Below are 20,125 nucleotides of genomic sequence, written 5' to 3' on the forward strand. Positions count from 1 at the left end.
AAATGTGGTCATCTAGTGTCCATGATGTCACTCATATCGCAGGACACAATTTTCACTTCACCGAGTGCCCCTGCCATACTTAACTTTATTTGCCATCGATTAACTTTTACTTTGGCTTACCCATATTACTGAATAAAACTGGCCCCATTGTTCCCTTATTCCTAATGTTTCTCACTTAATTCCAAGTATGGCTACTTCTTTGAAAATAATACACTTCTTAAACAGCAGTTTAGAGACTCCTGGGGCGGGATTCTCCCCTAACCGGCGGGGCGGGTCGTACCGGCGCCGAGGAATGGCGTGAACCACTCCGGCCTCGGGCCGCCCGGAAGGTGCGGAGGATTGGCTAGGCCAGCGGCGGTGGGGTTGGTGAGCAACCACAATATGCTCACCCCTCACTGTTTTTAAGTTCATTAAGCCAATCCAATAGGTAGACTTTTATCCCCCTCGAACCCCCCAGTTTGTTATGGGCCAGGGTTTAGAGAACCCCAAAGTGTATCATGGAGTTCACCTGACCCATAACTTTTAATAGATTGTGGTATGGAGAGCACACGGCCCACTCTACAGGTGTGATACAGCAGAAATGGAAAAGTATTTTTCAAAGCAAAACAATGTTTATTCTATGAACTCAAGTTAACCTTTTTAAAACAGACAGTGAATATCTTAGCAACCATTAATTCAAATACAACCCCAAAAGAATACAACACTAAGTAATCCTTTAAGCTTTCCTTTTAACATCCATATGACTTAAAACACCTTTTACCAGAAGCACATCAGGTTAAAGTCATTACTGCTATTAGTTTTAAATCACCAGATCAACTTAGTCTTTAGATTACAGAGGGAGATTCCAATACACCTTCTGGCTGTGACTGCTGCTATCCAGCCCTGATAACGAAACTAAAACACACCCTGCAGCAAACAACCTAAAACGAAAGTAAAAAGCTGACAGACAGTAAAGCTCCACCCACTCTCTGACATCACTGCAGTAGGAAACACCCATTTCTTAAAGGTACTCTCACTACAGTGAAGTCGTATGGGGTTCAGGGTGTACTAGCTAGATGGATAAAGAACTGGCTGGGCAACAGAAGACAGAGAGTAGTGGTGGAAGGGAGTGTCTCAAAATGGAGAAAGGTGACGAGTAGTGTTCCACAGGGATCCGTGCTCGGACCGCTGTAGTTTGTGATATACATAAATGATCTGGACGAAGGTATAGATGGTCTGATGAGCAAGTTTGCAGATGATACTAAGATTGGTGGAGTTGCAGATAGCGAGGCGGACTGTCAGAGAATACAGCAAAATATAGATAGATTGCAGAGTTGGGCAGAGAAATGGCAGATGGAGTTCAATCCAGGCAAATGCGAGGTGATGCATTTTGGAAGATCGAATGGAAGAGCAGACTATATGGTCAATGGAAGAGTCCTTGATGTGCAGAGAGATCTGGGAGTTCAGGTCCATTGTACCCTGAAGGTGGCAACGCAGGTCGATAGAGTGGTCAAGAAGGCATACCGCATGCTTGCCTTCATCGGACGGGGTATTGAGTACCCGAGTCGGCAGGTCATGTTACAGTTGTATAGGACTTTGGTTAGGCCACATTTGGAATACAGCGTGCAGTTCTGGTCGCCACATTACCAGAAGGATGTGGATGCTTTAGAGAGGGTGCAGAGGAGGTTCACCAGGATGTTGCCTGGTATGGAGGGTGCTAGCTATGAAGAAAGGTTGAGTAGATTAGGATTGTTTTCGTTGGAAAGATGGAGGTTGAGGGGGGACTTGATTGAGGTCTACAAAATTATGAGAGATATGGACAGGGTGGATAGCAACAAGCTTTTTCCAAGAGTGGGGGGGGTGTCAGTTACAAGGGGTCACGATTTCAAGGTGAGAGGGGGAAAGTTTAAGGGAGATGTGCGTGGAAAGTTTTTTACTCAGAGGGTGGTGGGTGCCTGGAATGCTTTACCAGCGGAGGGCCTGGGGTTTGAAATAGGGAGGGGACTCTGGAACGAAGCACTGCACAGGGTCAACTCCACCTCCACATGTTCAAGGCTAAGCCTCATGCTGCTAAAAGTAGTACACAGAGCGCACTTAACCAGAACCCAAATGAGCAGGTTCTTCCCGGATGTAGAGGATAGATGCGAACGGTGCCAAGGAAGCCCGACCAACCATGCCCACATGTTCTAGTCTTGTCTCAGACTCGCTGGGTTCTAGACAGCCTTTTTTGAGGCAACGTCCAAGGTGGAGGGGATGAGGGTAGAGCCATGCCCAAGAGTCTTCAGGGTATCAGAACAGCCAGATTTATTATAGAATCATACAATCATAGAATTTACAGTGCAGGAGGCCATTCGGCCTATCGAGTCTGCACTGGCCCTTGGAAAGAGCACCCTACCTAAGGCCACACCGCCACCCTATCCCCCTCACCCAGTAACACCAACTAACCTTTTTATGGACACTAAGGGCAATTTAGAATGGTCAATCCACCGCACCTGCACATCTTTGGACTGTGGTCGGAAACCAGAGCCCCCTGAGGAAACCCACGCAGACACGGGGAGAAGATGCAGACTCCGCACAGACAGTGACCCAAGTGGGAATCGAACCTGGGACCCTGCCGCTGTGAACAAAGAACAAAAAAAATTACAGCACAGGAACAGGCCGTTCGGCCCTCCCAGCCTGCGCCGATCCAGATCCTTTATCTAAACCTGTCTCCTATTTTCCAAGGTCTACTTCCCTCTGTTCCCGCCCGTTCATATACCTGTCTAGATGCCTCTTAAATGATGCTATCGTGCCCGCCTCTACCACCTCCGCTGGTAAAGCGTTCCAGGCACCCACCACCCTCTGAGTAAAAAACTTTCCACACACATCTCCCTTAAACTTTCCCCCTCTCACCTTGAAATCGTGACCCCTTGTAACTGACACCCCCCACTCTTGGAAAAAGCTTGTTGCTATCCACCCTGTCCATACCTCTCATAATTTTGTAGACCTCAATCAGGTCCCCCCTCAACCTCCGTCTTTCCAACTAAAACAATCCTAATCTACTCAACCTTTCTTCATAGCTAGCACCCTCCATACCAGGCAACATCCTGGTGAACCTCCTTTGCACCCTCTCCAAAGCATCCACATCCTTCTGGTAATGCGGCGACCAGAACTGCACGCAGTATTCCAAATGTGGCCTAACCAAACTCCTATACAACTGTAACATGACCTGCCGACTCTTGTACTCAATACCCCGTCCGATGAAGGCAAGCATGCTGTATGCCTTCTTGACCACTCTATCAACCTGCGTTGCCACCTTCAGGGTACAATGGACCTGAACTCCCAGATCTCTCTGCACATCAATTTTCCCCAGGACCCTTCCATTGACCATATAGTCCGCTCTTGAATTTGATCTTCCAAAATGCATCACCTTGCATTTGCCTGGATTGAACTCCATCTGCCATTTCTCTGCCCAACTCTGCAATCTATCTATATTTTGTTGTATTCTCTGACAGTCCTCCTCGTTATCTGCAACTACACCAATCTTTGTATCATCTGCAAACTTGCTAATCAGACCACCTACACCTTCCTCCAGGTCATTTATGTAGATCACAAACAACAGTGGTCCGAGCACGGATCCCTGTGGAACACCACTAGTCACCCTTCTCCATTTTGAGACACTCCCTTCCACCACTACTCTCTGTCTCCTGTTACCCAGCCAGTTCTTTATCCATCTAGCTAGTACACCCTGAACCCCATACGACTTCACTTTTTCCATCAACCTGTCATGGGAAACCTTATCAAACGCCTCACTAAAGTCCATGTATATGACATCTACAGCCCTTCCCTCATCAATTAACTTTGTCACTTTCTCAAAGAATTCTATTAGGTTTGTAAGACATGACCTACCCTCCACAAAACCATGCTGCCTATCACTGATAAGTCTATTTTCTTCCAGATGTGAATAGATCCTATCCCTCAGTATCTTCTCCAACAGTTTGCCTACCACTGACGTCAAGCTCACACGTCTATAATTCCCTGGATTTTCCCTGCTACCCTTCTTAAACAAAGGGACAACATTAGCAATTATCCAGTCCTCCGGGCCCTCACCCATGCTCAAGGATGCTGCAAAGATATCTGTTAAGGCCCCAGCTATTTCGACCCTCGCTTCCCTCAGGAACATGGGATAGATCCCATCTGGTCCTGGGGACTTGTCCACCTTTATGTCTTTTAGAATACCCAAAATTTCCCCCTTCCATATGACAACTTGACCTAGAGTATTTAAACATCTATCCCTAGCCTCAACATCCGTCTTGTCCATCTCCTTTGTGAATACCGATGCAAAGAACTCATTAAGAATCTCACCCATTTCCTCTGAGTCCACGCATAAATTCCCTCTTTTGTCTTTGAGCGGGCCAATCCTTTCTCTAGTTACCCTCTTGCTCCTTACATACGAATAAAAGGCTTTGGGATTTTCCTTAACCCTGTTAGCCAAAGATATTTCATGACCCCTTTTAGCCCTCTTTATTGCGCGTTTGAGATTCGTCTACTTTCCCGATATTCCTCCAAAGCTTCATCAGTTTTGAGTTGCCTCGATCTTATGAATGCTTCCCTTTTCATCTTAGCTAGTCTCACAATTTCACCCGTCATCCATGGTTCCCTAATCTTGCCCTTTTCACAGGAACATGTCTGTCCTGCACTCTAATCAACCTTTCCTTAAAAGACTCCCACATTTCAAATGTGGATTTACCCTTAAACAGCTGCTCCCAATCCACATTCCCTAGCTCCTGCCGAATTTTGTTATACTCTGCCTTTCCCCAATTTAGCACTCTTCCTTTCGGACCACTCCTGTCTTTGTCCATGAGTATTCTAAAACTTACGGAATTGTGATCGCTATTCCCAAAGTAATCACCCACTGAAACATCAACCACCTGGCCGGGATCATTCCCCAATACCAGGTCCAGTACGGCCCCTTCCCGAGTTGGACTATTTACATTCTGCTCTAAAAAACTCTCCTGGATGCTCCTTACAAACTCTGCTCCATCTACACCTCCAACACTACACAAATCCCATTCAATGTTGCGGAAGTTAAAATCTCCCATCACAACCACCCTGTTGCTCCGACCTTTTTCTATAATCTGTCTGCAACAGTGCTGACCACTGTGCTGCAGTGCTGCCCATTCATGGCAAGGAGGGACGCCCTTGCCTTTGTCTCCCTAATGGCCCGTCAGAGAACCCTGCTCGGCTGGTGGTCAGCAGCACCACCCAAAGCTACAGACTGGCTGTCCGACCTGTTGGAGTTTCTCCAAATGGAGAAAATTAAATTTGCCATCCGAGGGTCGGAAGGAGGCTTCCACAAGACGTGGGAGCCATTCACTTGGCTGTTCCAAGGACTGTTTGTAGCCAAGAACTAGGAAGCCAAAGATCAGTGATGCACCTCTGTAAATAGTTAGAACATAGAACAGTACAGCACAGAACAGGCCCTTCGGCCCTCGATGTTGTGCCGAGCAATGATCACCCTACTTAAACCCACGTAACCCGTATACCCGTAATCCAACAATCCCCCCCATTAACCTTACACTACGGGCAATTTAGCATGGCCAATCCACCTAACCCGCACATCTTTGGACTGTGGGAGGAAACCGGAGCACCCGGAGGAAACCCACGCACAAACGGGGAGGACGTGCAGACTCCACACAGATAGTGACCCAGCCGGGAATCGAACCTGGGACCCTGGAGCTGTGAAGCATTGATGCTAACCACTATGCTACCGTGAGGCCCCTAGTTGAAGACGATCTATGTGTAAATAGTTTTCATTTTACTTCTTATTTGCTCTTTTTTAACTCCCACTGTTTGTTCATATTTATATTTATTTTGTATACCAAAAACTCAATAAAAATCATTTTAAAAAAAGGAGTGAGAGAGTGTGAGGGACACACTGAAATCTATCAGCAATCCTGTCTACCAGAAAGCCAATTATGTTCAGGCAGACACACTCGCGATGCGTTAGAGCTGTGCAAAAATAAAATGCAAACCATAAGCAGATCAGTTGAGAAGGTCAGCAATTTCTCTTCTATATCTTTCCAGGGCACAACCCCATGTCAATCAGACATGTTTGGTGGAGTAGTGAGGATGACAGGGGGTTTGTACAAAGTTTTTTCTTTTTTTTAATAAATTTAGAGTACCCAATTATTTTTTCCAATTAAGGGGCAATTTAACGTGGCCAATCCACCTATCTTGCACATCTTTTGGGTTGTGGGGGTGAAACCTACGCAGACACGGGGAGAATGTGCAAACTCCTCACAGACAGTGACCCAGGGCCGGGATTCGAACCCAGGTCCTCAGCGCCGTAGGCAGCAATGCTAACCACTGTGCCACCGTGCTGCCCTACAAGGTTAACTACCTCAGACGGCTCTCAGTGGAACGGCCACTCATCTCCGTCCTCTGTGTAGAGGAAGACAAAGCTGTCCTTCCTGACTGGACTCAACACTGTCCTGATCATCTACAAAACAGGAATCACGGGAGTCAATTTCCAATATTCGTTTTCTTAGACAATATTTTATTGAGGCATTTATACTTTTAACATTTTAAACAAAGAAATTCAACACACACAAAAAACCCATAGTAACATACCCAACTCCCCCAGCTCTAGACCCTAACTAACCATACACTAGATTCCCTGCCCTTATTCGTCACTTCCATGCCTCCCCTTCCCTCCCCTCTTCTCCTGCTGACGATCAATTCTCCTTGAAGAAGTCGATGAATGGCTGCCACCTCCAAGTAATGAACCCCTTAAGGCAAACTTAATTTTTTCTAGCCTAAGAAACCCTGCCATGTCACTGACCCAAGCCCCCGACTTTGGAGGCTCCGAGTCCCTCCATCCCAGCTAAATCCGTCTTCGGGCCAACAGGAAGGCAAAGGCCAAAACGTCGGCCTCTCTCCCCCCCCCCCACCCCCAACTGATGAAAATTGGAAGACACTGAAACATGAACAGCAATGTCGAGAAGACTGTCATTTTCAGTCTGTACCCTTCCTGCCAATGACCAGCGGGAGCACGTCCCACCTACTGAAGTCCCCTTTCATTTGTTCAATCAACCTGCCCAAATTTAGTTTATGAAGCTGACCCCAGTCCTGTGCCATTTGAATCCCCAGATACCTAAAACTGCTTCCCAGCACTTTGAACGCTATCTCCCTCAGTCTCCTATCCTGTCCCCTTGCCTGGATCGCAAAAACCTCGCTCTTACCCATATTCAGTTTGTAACCTGAGAACCGGCCAAATTCCTCCAGTATCCCCATAATTCCTGCAATCCCCCTCCAACAGGTCTGTTATTTAAAGGAGCAAATTGTCCACATAGAGCGAGACCCTATGTTTCAGCCCCCCCCCCCCCCCCCCTTCCTCACTATTCCCCCACCAAATATTCAATGTTCACAGTGCCATTGCCAAAGGCCAGGGCAAACAGTAGTGGGGAGAGTGGACACCCCTGTCTAGTCCCCTGACACAGACTAAAATACTCTGATTGTACCTAGTTGGTCCTTATATTCGCCACTGGTGCCTCATATAGCAACCGGGTCCAATTCACAAATCCCTCCCCAAACCCAAACCTTCCCAGGACATCCCACAAATAGTTCCACTCCACCCTATCAAATTACTTTTCTGCATCCATGGCCACCACCACCTCGACCTCGCGCCCCTCCGCAGGCATCATTACATTAAGGAGCCGCCTAATGTTGGACGTCAGGTGTCGTCCCTTCACAAATCCCGTCAGCCCTCCCTATTACCCCTGGAACACAATCCTCTATACGTGTGGCCAAGATCTTTGCCAGCAATTTCGTATCCACATTTAGCAGGGAGATTGCCCTAAACGACCCACAGCTCCTTATCCTGCTTTACAATAAGGTAAATCGATGTCTGCGATAATGTTGGGGGGAGCATTCCCAGCTCCTTTGACTCATTAAAAGCCTTTACCAGGAGTGGCCCCAACAGCCCGGAAAACTTTTTATAAATCTCAACCGGGTATCCGTCTGGTCCCGGGGCTTTGCCTGATTGCATCGCCCCCAACCCGTCTATAACCTCCATCAGCCCAATTGGGGCTCCCAGACCCTCCACCATCTATCCTTGGAAACTCCAGCCCCCCCCCCCAGAAATCGTTTCATACCCTTCCCCTGGGCTGGGGGTTCCGATTAATACAATTTATTGTAAAACTCCCGAAACACATCATTCCCCCCGCCGGATCCAGAACAGCCTTCCCCCCTGTATCCCTCACTTTCCCTATCTCTCTCACCGCCTCCCGTTTCCTCAGCTGGTGCGCCAGCATCCTGCTGGCTTTTTCCCCATATTGGTAAACCGCCCCTTCACCCTCCTCAGCTGTCCCTCTGCCTTACCTGTGGATAGGAACCCAATTTCCAGCTGTAGTCTCTGACACTCTGACAGTAAGGAAGCTCACCAACTGGTCCATTGACCACTGAGCCGGCAGGGCCGGACCCTGCCATCTCCACCTGCGTTGTCTGCTCCTCACTCGCCTCAACCGACTGGCTCGCTTTTTTCCGAGCACTTCCGGACCGCAACTCCATAAACTAGGGGTCACTGTCTTCTGCTCTTACTTCTGCACCTTTTTCCTCCAAAGTTCCTACTATGAACCGGTGTAAAGGCCACAAAAGGACCACCATGAACAGGAGCTGCTAAATTTGCCACCTTAAGTCAATTTCCAATATTTTTGACACAACATTCAACAATCAGGATTCTGGTAACTTCATTCAGTGATGGCAGATTCTGCCAATTTACAATTTGAAATATTGCAGATGATGAATAAAATTAAAAAAAATATTTAAATCAATGAGAGAGAATGAGGTGGGTCGCTTCGGAAAAAATTCAAAACATTATGGATTCCCAACGTTTCAGCACATTTATTGACGAAGGAATAAAGAACCAAATTCTCAAAGTTGACTGTTGACATGTTAAGTGGTGCTGTAAACAGTGTAGATGGGATCAGAATGCCACAAAAAGACATGGATAGTTTGAAAAAAATGAAATGAAAATCGCTTATTGTCACAAGTAGGCTTCAAATGAAGTTACTGTGAAAAGCCCCTAGTCACCACATTCTGGGGCCTGTTCGGGGAGGCTGGCACGGGAATTGAATCGTGCTGCTGACCTGCCTTGGTCTGCGTTAAAAGCCAGCTATTTAGCCCTGTGCTAAACCATCCCAGACGAGCCACCAATTTGTTATGGGCCAGGGTTTAGAGAACCCCAAAGTGTATCATGGAGTTCACCTTACCCACAACTTTTAATAGATTGTGGTATGGGGAGCACACACCCACACTACAGGTGTGGTACAGCAGAAATGGAAAAGTATTTTTTTAAGCAAAACAATGTTTATTCTATTAACTCAAGTTAACCTTTTTAAAACATAGAGTGAACATCTTAGCAACCATCAATTCAAATACAACCCCCAAAGAATACAATACTAAGCTTCCCTTTTAACATCCATAAGACTTAAGAAACACCTTTAAAACACAAAGATCAGGTTTAAATTCACTATTGAGAGCAGGTATTAGTTTTAAATCAGCAAGGGATCGATTTACAGTCTTTAGATTAGAGAGAGAGACTACACCTTCTGGCTGTGACTGCAGCTATCCAGCTCTGAAAACGAAACTAAAACACACCCTGCTGCAAACCGCCTAAAACAAAAGTAAAAAGCTGACATCACTGATAAACACCCATTTCTTAAAGGTACATTTATTCAACACCCATTTCTTAAAGGTACTTTCACATGACACTGTAATGACAATCAGGCCTGGATTCTCCCAGTGCTGTAATGACCGGCCTGACCCTGGTTCTCAGGGTGCTGTAATGGCAGTCCTATCCCTGATTCGCATGGTGCTGTTATAGCAGTCATAGAATTATAGAATTTACAGTGCAGAAGGAGGCCATTCGGCCCATCGAGTCTGCACCGGCTCTTGGAAAGAGCACCCTACCCAAGATCAACACCGCCACCCTATCCCGATAACCCAGTAACCCCACCCAACACTAAGGCCAATTTTGGACACCAAGGGCAATTTATCATGGCCAATCCACCTAACCTGCACATCTTTGGATTGCGGGAAGAAACCGGAGCACCCGGAGGAAACCCACGCACACACGGGGAGGATGTGCAGATTCCGCACAGACAGTGACCCAAGCCGGAATCGAACCTGGGACCCTGGAGCTGTGAAGCAGTTGTGCTATCCACAATCCCTGATCCTCACGCTGCTTTAATGGGTTCCATCATTGAATCTCACGGTGCTGAAATGAGCATCTTGTCACTGATTCTCTCCCTGCTGTAATTACTGTCCTGTTGCTGATTCTCGTGGTGCTGTAATCACAGTCCTATCCCTTATTCTCGTGGTGCTGTAATAACTGTTCTGTCACTCATTCGCCCCGTGTTGTAATGACAATCCAGTTATTGATTCTCTGATTCTCAGGGTGCCGTGATGACAATCTTGTGCTGATCTTCACAGTACTGCAATGACAGTCCTGTTCTTGATTTTCATGGTGCTATGACAGTCTTGATCCCAATTCCCACAGCAGTGTAATGACAGTTGTGCTGGTGATTCTCATGTAGCTCGAATTACAGGCTTGTGCCTGATTCTCACTGTGCTGGAACGACAGTCCTGTTCCTGATTTTCACAGCACTGTAATGGTGGACCTGTCTCTGATTCTCACGGTGGTGCAGTGACAATTCTGACACGGATCCTCATAGTGCTGCAATGATGCTCTTGTCCCTGGTTCTCACGGTGCTGAAACAACAGTCCCACAGTCCATCGTTGATTCTCCCAGTGCTGAAATGACAGTCATGTCCTTGATTCTCATGGACACTCCTTTTGCTGATACTCACTGGGCTTTAATAACACTCCTGTTCCTGGTTCACACAGTGCTGTAATGACAGTCTGGCCCGGATTCTCCCAGTGCTATAATGACTGCCCTGTCTCTAGTTCCCACAATGCTGTAATGAGACTTGTGCCTGATTGTGCTGTAATGACAGTCCTGTTCCTGATTCTCACAGCACTGTATTGGCTCTCCTGTCCTTGACTCTCATGATGCTGTAATGACAGTCCTGTCCCTGATTCTCCCAGTACTATAATGAAAATCTGCTCACTGATTCCCCTGGTGGTGTATCAACAGTCCTGGCCCAGATTCTCACAAGGCTGCAATGCCAGTCATGTTCCTGATTCTCACTGTGCTGTAATGACAGTCCTATCCCTGATTCTCACTGTGCTGTAATGACAGTCCTATCCCTGATTCTCATGGAGCTGTAATGACAGATTTGTGCCTGATTTTTACTATGTTGTAATGACAATCCTGTTCCTGATTCTCACGGCACTGTTATGGCTCTCCTGTCCCTGATTCTCCCAGTACTGTAATGAAAATCAGCTCACCGATTCCCCTGGTGGTGTAACAGTCATGTCCCTGATTCTCATGGTGCTGTAATGTCAGCCCTGTCCTACATTCCCATGGTGCTGCAAGGACAATCCTATTGCTTATTCTCATAGTGCTGTAATGACAGCCTTGTTCCCTGATGGTGCTGGATGAAAATCCTGTCTCTGGCTCTCCCAGTGCTGTAATGAGTCTTGCCCCCGATTGCCATGTTACTATAATGACAGTCCTGCCCCTGATTTTCCCAGTGCTACAAGTCCTGTGTCCGATTCTGCTGATACTGCAATGACAGTCCTGACCCCGATTCTCTTGGTCCTGTATTGAAAGTCCTGTCTCTGAAACACACGTTGCCGTAAGGACAGTCCTGTCCCTGATCCTCACTCGTCTGCAAAGTGCAGTCCTGTCCCCAATGTTCACAGTGCTGTAATGGCAGTTCTGTTGCTGATTCTCACGGTGCTGTAATAACAGTCTTGTCGCTGATTCTCAGGGTGCTGCAAGGACAAACCTGTTGCTTATTCTCCCGGTGCTGTAAAGCAGTCCTGTCCCTGATTCTCACTGGGCTGTAATGACCATTCTGTCCCTGATTCTCATGGGGCTGTGATGACAGTCCTGTCCCTGATTCTCACTGGGCTGTAATGACAATCTTGTCCCCGATTCCCCTGGTGGTGTAATGACATTCAAAGAACAAAGAAAAATACAGCACAGCAACAGGACATTCGGCCCTCCAAGCCTGTGCTGATCACGATGCCCCCCCCAAAACATTACTCGGTCCGTATCCCTAAGTTTCCTCCTTATTCATATACCCATTTAAATGCCTCTTAATGTTGCTAATGTGCCTGATTGCACCATATTCTCTGGCAGCGTGCTCCAGGCACCCACCACTTTCTGCATGAAAAACCTACCCACACATCTAGATTAAACCTTCCCCCTCTCACCTTGAACCTGTTCCCGCTTGTAATTAACACTTGCTCCCTCTCTCTATCCATCCTCTCTATGCCTCTCATAATTTTGTGGACCTCTATCAGGTCTCCCCATCAGCCACTGTCTTTCGAGTGAAAACAATCTGAGTATATTCAACCTCTCCTGATAGCCAACACCCGCAAGACCAGGCAACATGCTGGTGAACCTTCTTTGCACTCTCCCCAAAGCTTCTACGTTCTTCTGATAACGTGGTGACCAGAACGGCACGTAATACTCCAAATGCGGCCTAACCAAGGTTTTATATAGCTGCAACATGATTTCCCAATTCTTGTACCCAATGCTCCGGCTGATGAAGGCAAGCATGCCATATGCCTTCTTAATCACCTTGGCCCCCTGTGTGCCACTTTTAGGGAACTGTGGACCTGCACACCCTGATCCCTCTGTATGTTAATGTTCCTAAGGGTTCTGCCATTTACAATATAATTCATATCTAGATTTGATCCTCCAAAATGCATCACCTTGTATTTTTCCAGATCAAACTCCATCTGCAATGTTTGTGCCCAAGTCACCAATCTATCTATATAATAACAATCTTTATTGTCACAAGTGGGCTTACATTAACACTGCAATGAAGTTACTGTGAAAATCCCCGAGTTGCCACAATTCCGGCCCCTGTTTGGGTACACAGAGGGAGAATTCAGAATACCCAAATTACCTAATTTGGGATTTGTGGGAAGAAAGCGGACCACACGGTGGAAACTCACGCAGTGGAAACTCACGCAGGCACAGGGAGAACGTGCAGACTCCGCACAGACAGTGACCCAAGCCGGCAATCGAACCTGGGACCCTGGTGCTGTGAAGCAACGGTGCTAACCACTGTGCTGTGCCACCCTGATAATCCTCGGCACTATGAGCAACTCCGCCAAACTTACTAAGCAGACCACCCACATTTTCTTCCAGATCCTTTATATATACTACAAACAACAAGAGGTCCCAGCACTGTCCATTGTCTTTCCCCAATACTGTGCTGTGACAGTCACTGTCCATTGTCTTTCCCCAATACTGTGCTGTGACAGTCACTGTCCACTACCTTTCCCCAATACTGTGCTGTGAGTCACCGTCCACTACCTTTCCCCCAATACTGTGCTGTGACAGTCACTGTCCACTACCTTTCTCCAATACTGTGCTGTGACAGTCACTGTCCACTGCCTTTCCCCAATACTGTGCTGTGACAGTCACTGCTCACTGCCTTTCCCCAATACTGTGCTGTGACAGTCACTGTCCACTACCTTTCTCCAATACTGTGCTGTGACAGTCACTGTCCACTGCCTTTCCCCAATACTGTGCTGTGACAGTCACTGTTCACTGCCTTTCTCCAATACTGTGCTGTGACTGTCACTGCCTACTACCTTTCCCCAATACTGTGCTGTGACAGTCATTGTCTACTACCTTTCCCCAATACTGTGCTGTGACAATCACTGTCCACGACCTTTCCCCCAATACTGTGCTGTGACAGTCACTGCCTTTCCCCAATACTGTGCTGTGACAGTAACTGTCCACTACCTTTCCCCAATACTGTGCTGTGACAGTCACTGTCCACTGCCTTTCCCCAATACTGTGCTGTGACAGTCACTGTCCACTACCTTTCTCCAATACTGTGCTGTGACAGTCACTGTCCACTACCGTACCCCAATACTGTGCTGTGACAGTCACTGTTCACTGCCTTTCCCCAATACTGTGCTGTGACAATCACTGTCTACTACCTTTCCCAATTCTGTGCTGTGATAGTCACTGCTCACTGCCTTTCCCCAATACTGTGCTGTGACAGTCACTGTCCACTACCTTTCTCCAATACTGTGCTGTGACAGTCACTGTTCACTGCCTTTCTCCAATACTGTGCTGTGACTGTCACTGTCTACTACCTTTCCCCAATTCTGTGCTGTGATAGTCACTGCTCACTGCCTTTCCCCAATACTGTGCTGTGACAGTCACTGTCCACTACCTTTCTCCAATACTGTGCTGTGACAGTCACTGCCTTTCCCCAATACTGAGCTGTGACAGTCACTGTCCACTACCTTTCCCCCAATACTGTGCTATGACAGTCACTGTCCACTACCTTTCCCCAATACTGTGCTGTGACAGTCACTGTCCACTACCTTTCTCCAATACTGTGCTGTGACAGTCACTGTTCACTGCCTTTCTCCAATACTGTGCTGTGACTGTCACTGTCTACTACCTTTCCCCAATTCTGTGCTGTGATAGTCACTGCTCACTGCCTTTCCCCAATACTGTGCTGTGACAGTCACTGTCCACTACCTTTCTCCAATACTGTGCTGTGACAGTACTGCCTTTCCCCAATACTGAGCTGTGACAGTCACTGTCCACTACCTTTCCCCCAATACTGTGCTATGACAGTCACTGTCCACTACCTTTCCCCAATACTGTGCTGTGACAGTCACTGTCCACTACCTTTCCCCAATACTGTGCTGTGACAGTCACTGTCTACTACCTTTCCCCAATACTGTGCTGTGACGGTCACTGTCCACTGCCTTTCCCCAATACTGTGCCGAGCGACACACTGTCCACTACCTTTCCCCAATACTGTGCTGTGACAGTCACTGTCTACTACCTTTCCCCAATACTGTGCTGTGACAGTCACTGTCCACTGCCTTTCCCCAATACTGTGCTGTGACAATCACTGTCCACTACCTTTCCCCAATACTGTGCTGTGACAGTCACTGCTCACTGCCTTTCCCCAATACTGTGCTGTGACAGTCACTGCCTTTCCCTAATACTGTGCTGTGACAGTCACTGTCCACTAATACTGTGCTGTGACAGTCACTGTCCACTATCTTTCCCCAATACTGTGCTGTGACAGTCACTGTCTGTTGAAGGGAAGAAAAACCTCAAAGTCTGTTCTCGACCGCGTGGTATTGGTAAAACTTTGTTTAATTCTGCAAATCTGTGTGCACAGAGGAGAGGCAGGTTCTGCTGCTAGCTATAGCTTGCAAAAGTCAGCTCTGCCTGTCCTCAGAATTACATGCATATATATTTAAAGTTCGTCGGAGTCACAAGCAGGTATTGATGTCACTGAATCATTCGGAACAATACACTTTGATCAGTATGCATATTTTCTGGTCCCCGTAATGGGAAAATGATTAAAGATAACAATGTTTCCTCACAATCTCATGGGTTTGTGCTTAACATATTTAACTTCCAGAAGAGGTGCGAATGTGTTGGACAATGGATCCCTTAGACTTACTGGGACCTCCTGTGTTTTCCTTTTCATATTCAAATGCTCTGTGAGATGATTTAATAATTTCCACTGTGGGTGACTTTAACCCCTTGCTGCTGATTTTCCCTTGGTATATGTTTAACCCCTTGCCTGCTGGTTTGCCCTTGATCTGTACTATTACAAAACTTTGAGACATCTTTGTAATACCAATCCTGACGCATATAGCAATTTTTCCTGCTTAGACTGTCCATTGTCTTTCCCCAATACTGTGCTGTGACAGTCACTGTCCATTGTCTTTCCCCAATACTGTGCTGTGACAGTCACTGTCCACTACCTTTCCCCAATACTGTGCTGTGAGTCACCGTCCACTACCTTTCCCCAATACTGTGCTGTGACAGTCACTGTCTACTGCCTTTCCCCAATACTGTGCTGTGACAGTCACTGTCCACTGCCTTTCCCCAATACTGTGCTGTGACAGTCACTGTCCACTACCTTTCCCCAATACTGTGCTGTGACAGTAACTGTCTACTACCTTTCCCCAATACTGTGCTGTGACAGTCACTGTCCACTGCCTTTCCCCAATACTGTGCTGTGACAGTAACTGTCTACTACCTTTCCCCAATACTGTGCTGTGACAGTCACTGCTCACTGCCTTTCCCCAATACTGTGCTGTGACAGTAACTGTCTACTACCTTTCCCCAATACTGTGCTGTGACAGTCACTGTCCACTGCCTTTCCCCAATACTGTGCTGTGACAGTCACTGTCCACTGCCTTTCCCCAATACTGTGCTGTGACAGTCACTGTCCACTGTCTTTCCCCAATACTGTGCTGTGACAGTCACTGTCCACTGCCTTTCCCCAATACTGTGCTGTGACAGTCACTGTCCACTACCTTTCCCCCAATACTGTGCTGTGACAGTCACTGTCCACTACCTTTCTCCAATACTGTGCTGTGACAGTCACTGCCCACTGCCTTGCCCCAATACTGTGCTGTGACAGTCACTGTCTACTACCTTTCCCCAATACTGTGCTGTGACAGTCACTGTCCACTACCTTTCCCCCAATACTGTGCTGTGACAGTCACTGTCCACTACCTTTCCCCCAATACTGTGCTGTGACAGTCACTGTCTACTACCTTTACCCCAATACTGTGCTGTGACAGTCACTGTCCACTACCTTTTCCCCAATACTGTGCTGTGACAGTCACTGCTCACTGCCTTTGCCCAATACTGTGCCGAGCGACACACTGTCCACTACCTTTCCCCAATACTGTGCTGTGACAGTCACTGTCCACTACCTCTCCCCAATACTGTGCTGTGACAGTCACTGTCCACTGCCTTTCCCCAATACTGTGCTGTGACAGTCACTGTCTCCTACCTTTCCCCAATACTGTGCTGTGACATTCACTGTCCACTACCTTTCCCCAATACTGTGCTGTGACAGTCACTGTCCACTACCTTTCCCCAATACTGTGCTGTGACAGTCACTGTCCACTACCTTCCCCCAATACTGTGCTGTGACAGTCACTGCTCACTGCCTTTCCCTAATACTGTGCTGTGACAGTCACTGTCCACTACCTTTTCCCAATACTGTGCTGTGACAGTCACTGTCCACTACCTTTCCCCAATACTGTGCTGTGACAGTCACTGTCCACTACCTTTCCCCAATACTGTGCTCTGACAGTCACTGCTCACTGCCTTTCCCTAATACTGTGCTGTGACAGTCACTGTCCACTACCTTTTCCCAATACTGTACTGTGACAGTCACTGTCCACTACCTTTCCCCAATACTGTGCTGTGACAGTCACTGTCCACTACCTTTCCCCAATACTGTGCCGAGCGACACACTGTCCACTACCTTTCCTCCACTCTGTACTTAGAGAGACGCATTGTCCAGTACCTTTTCGCTGTACTATGCTGGGAAAGATATTGTGTACAATCTTTCCTTTTTACTGTTCTGTGAGAGACATTGTCCAGTGACTTTCCTGTGCATTGTGCCAGGAGAAACACTGTCCACTATCTTTCCGCTATACTAAGCTGGGGAACGCATTGTCCACTATCTTTCCCCTATACTAAGCTGGGGAAGGCATTGTCCACTATCTTTCCCCTATACTAAGCTGGGGAAGGCATTGTCCACTATCTTTCCCCTATACTAAGCTGGGGAACGCATTGTCCACTATCTTTCCCCTATACTAAGCTGGGAAAGGCATTGTCCACTATACTTCCCCTATACTAAGCTGGGAAAGGCATTGTCCACTATCTTTCCCCTATACTAAGCTGGGAAAGGCATTGTCCACTATCTTTCCCCTATACTAAGCTGGGAAAGGCATTGTCCACTATCTTTCCCCTATACTAAGCTGGGAAAGGCATTGTCCACTATCTTTCCCCTATACTGTGCTGGAAAAGGCATTGTCCACTATCTTTCCCCTATACTAAGCTGGGAAAGGCATTGTCCACTATATTTCCCCCATACTAAGCTGGGGAAGGCATTGTCCACTATCTTTCCCCTATACTAAGCTCGGAAAGGCATTGTCCACTATCTTTCCCCTATACTAAGCTGGGAAAGGCATTGTCCACTATCTTTCCCCTATGTTAAGCTAGGGAACGCATTGTCCACTATCTTTCTCCTATACTAAGCTAGGGAAGGCATTGTCCACTATCTTTCCCCTATACTAAGCTGGGAAAGGCATTGTCCACTATCTTTCCCCTATGTTAAGCTAGGGAACGCATTGTCCACTATCTTTCTCCTATACTAAGCTAGGGAAGGCATTGTCCACTATATTTCCCCCATACTAAGCTAGGGAATGCATTGTCCACTATCTTTCACCTATACTGTGCTGGGAGAGACATTGGGTTGGATTTTCCTGCCCCACCCACCGCAGGAACGCCACGGGCAAGCCACATTGAATGGAAAAATCCATTGACCTCGGACAGGATTCTTCGGTCGCTAGGCGAACGCAGTCGGAGAATCCTGGCCATAGTCCACTATCTTTCCCCCGAGACATACTGAGCCGGGAGAGACATTGCTCCAACCTTTCCCCGATACTGTGCTGGAATAGTAGTCTAGTTAAAAGGTTATTGAGGAACTGAACCCGGGCAGCTCGGTGGCACAGTGGGACCAGTTGGCTGAGTAACAGTTCACTTTCAATTACCTGGAGCTTGATTAAGGCCTCAATAGGTGTTAATTACTTGCTTTTGAAGTTTGACGGTTGTGTCAGTCACCTCAGCACATCTAAACTCTATTTAAGCAAAGGAACTGTGAAAGTGCCCTCTGCCTCACGCACTAGCAGTGGGAGAGAGCACATCTGGACTGAGGCACATTACTGACACCCCCCCCCCCCCCCCCCAGTGCAGCACTGACACTCTGATAGAGCAGCGCTCCCGGAGTCCTGACTCGCTGTGTCTCCGTATTCATGAACATTTAATTAAAGGCCTTTCACCTCAACATTAATTGGTGAAACTCACCAGCTGTCTTCTGCACTGCCTGCTGGGAGTGAGGTCTGGACCCGCACTGCCTGCCGGGAGTGAGGATCGTCCTGCGTCCCGGGAATGAGGTCCGGACCCGCACTGCGTACCGGGAGTGAGGTCCGGACTCCCACCACCTGCCGGGAGTGAGGTCCGGACCCTCACTGCCTGCCGAGAGTGAGGTCTCTGCGGCTGGAGTGTCTTCCCAGGTCAACTTCACATCCCAGAGTGAAGCGGCAGAATGTAAAGCGGGGGGAGGATATGTGCGGAGGGGTGGAGGAACGGTGGGAAGGAGGAGGAGGGTCTGTGTGGGAGGGGGGATACAGCAGCTAGGATGAAGCCCACCAATCTTTGTTGGATTCTGAAGTCGGTTGTCAGCAGCGGGTGAAAGGCAGACATGTTAGCATGGTGCGTGCCCCTGTGCCCAAACAGGTCCGACAGGCCACATGATGGGTCCAGCCTGCACTGCAGTCCCTGTCCCCGCACCCAACCCCAGCTGTTACCCCTGGCAATCGATCCTCTGTACCGCAATCCTGTCTCCAGCACCAAGATACCAGTGACAGGCCCTACCCATGCCAGGGGTACACAGTGGCCCCTAGCGACTCCCGCCTGTAGGGGCTATTGTGAGCAACCCCCTAGAGTAGGCCACAAGATGTCCTGCTGGTGGGCTGTGCCGATTGGAGGAGGGGGGCGTGGGGCGGTGGAGTACGGAAGTGATGGTGTTTGGGAACCCAGGCAGCCAACCATGGGCTATGGTGGGCGGTCAGTGGGGTGTGCAGCAAGATGGCTAACTTTCAAGTTGTGGCTGTAACGGTCCACGCATGTGCAGCCTGGCCCTGGGGGTGGGAGGGGGTCCAGCCAGTCCTGCCAGTGGCTATATAGCAGCCCACGGTCATGCCTCTGGGAACATGTCTTACCTCCTCTCTCTCCCTCAGCCGCCACAGTGCCTGTTTCTCAATTTTTCAAACTACAAGTGAACTCGCCATCGATAACACCTCCTGGCAGATGTGAATAATTGCGGAGGCCCCAGGGAATACGGGATAGGGTCCGTTAATGATATGCCAACAGCGTTCACTGTATTTGCAGAGTAGATGGCATTGACGTGTCTGTCAAGACGCCCGAGTGTGGCGTTTGATC

General features: G+C 48.0%; 1 long non-coding RNA gene across 1 annotated transcript; it reads right to left on the reverse strand.

The window, feature by feature from the left end:
• Positions 1-2,540: 2,540 nt before the first annotated feature.
• LOC119969348 lies at positions 2,541-19,069 on the reverse strand. Its single transcript, XR_005461339.1, has 3 exons — positions 18,989-19,069; positions 6,362-6,460; positions 2,541-2,596 (listed from the first exon to the last, which is right to left on the reverse strand). It is a non-coding gene; the product is annotated as an uncharacterized LOC119969348 (long non-coding RNA).
• Positions 19,070-20,125: the final 1,056 nt, after the last annotated feature.

This window comes from Scyliorhinus canicula, chromosome 7, assembly GCF_902713615.1.
Source record: "Scyliorhinus canicula chromosome 7, sScyCan1.1, whole genome shotgun sequence".
In the NCBI taxonomy this organism is placed as follows: Eukaryota; Metazoa; Chordata; class Chondrichthyes; order Carcharhiniformes; family Scyliorhinidae; genus Scyliorhinus; species Scyliorhinus canicula.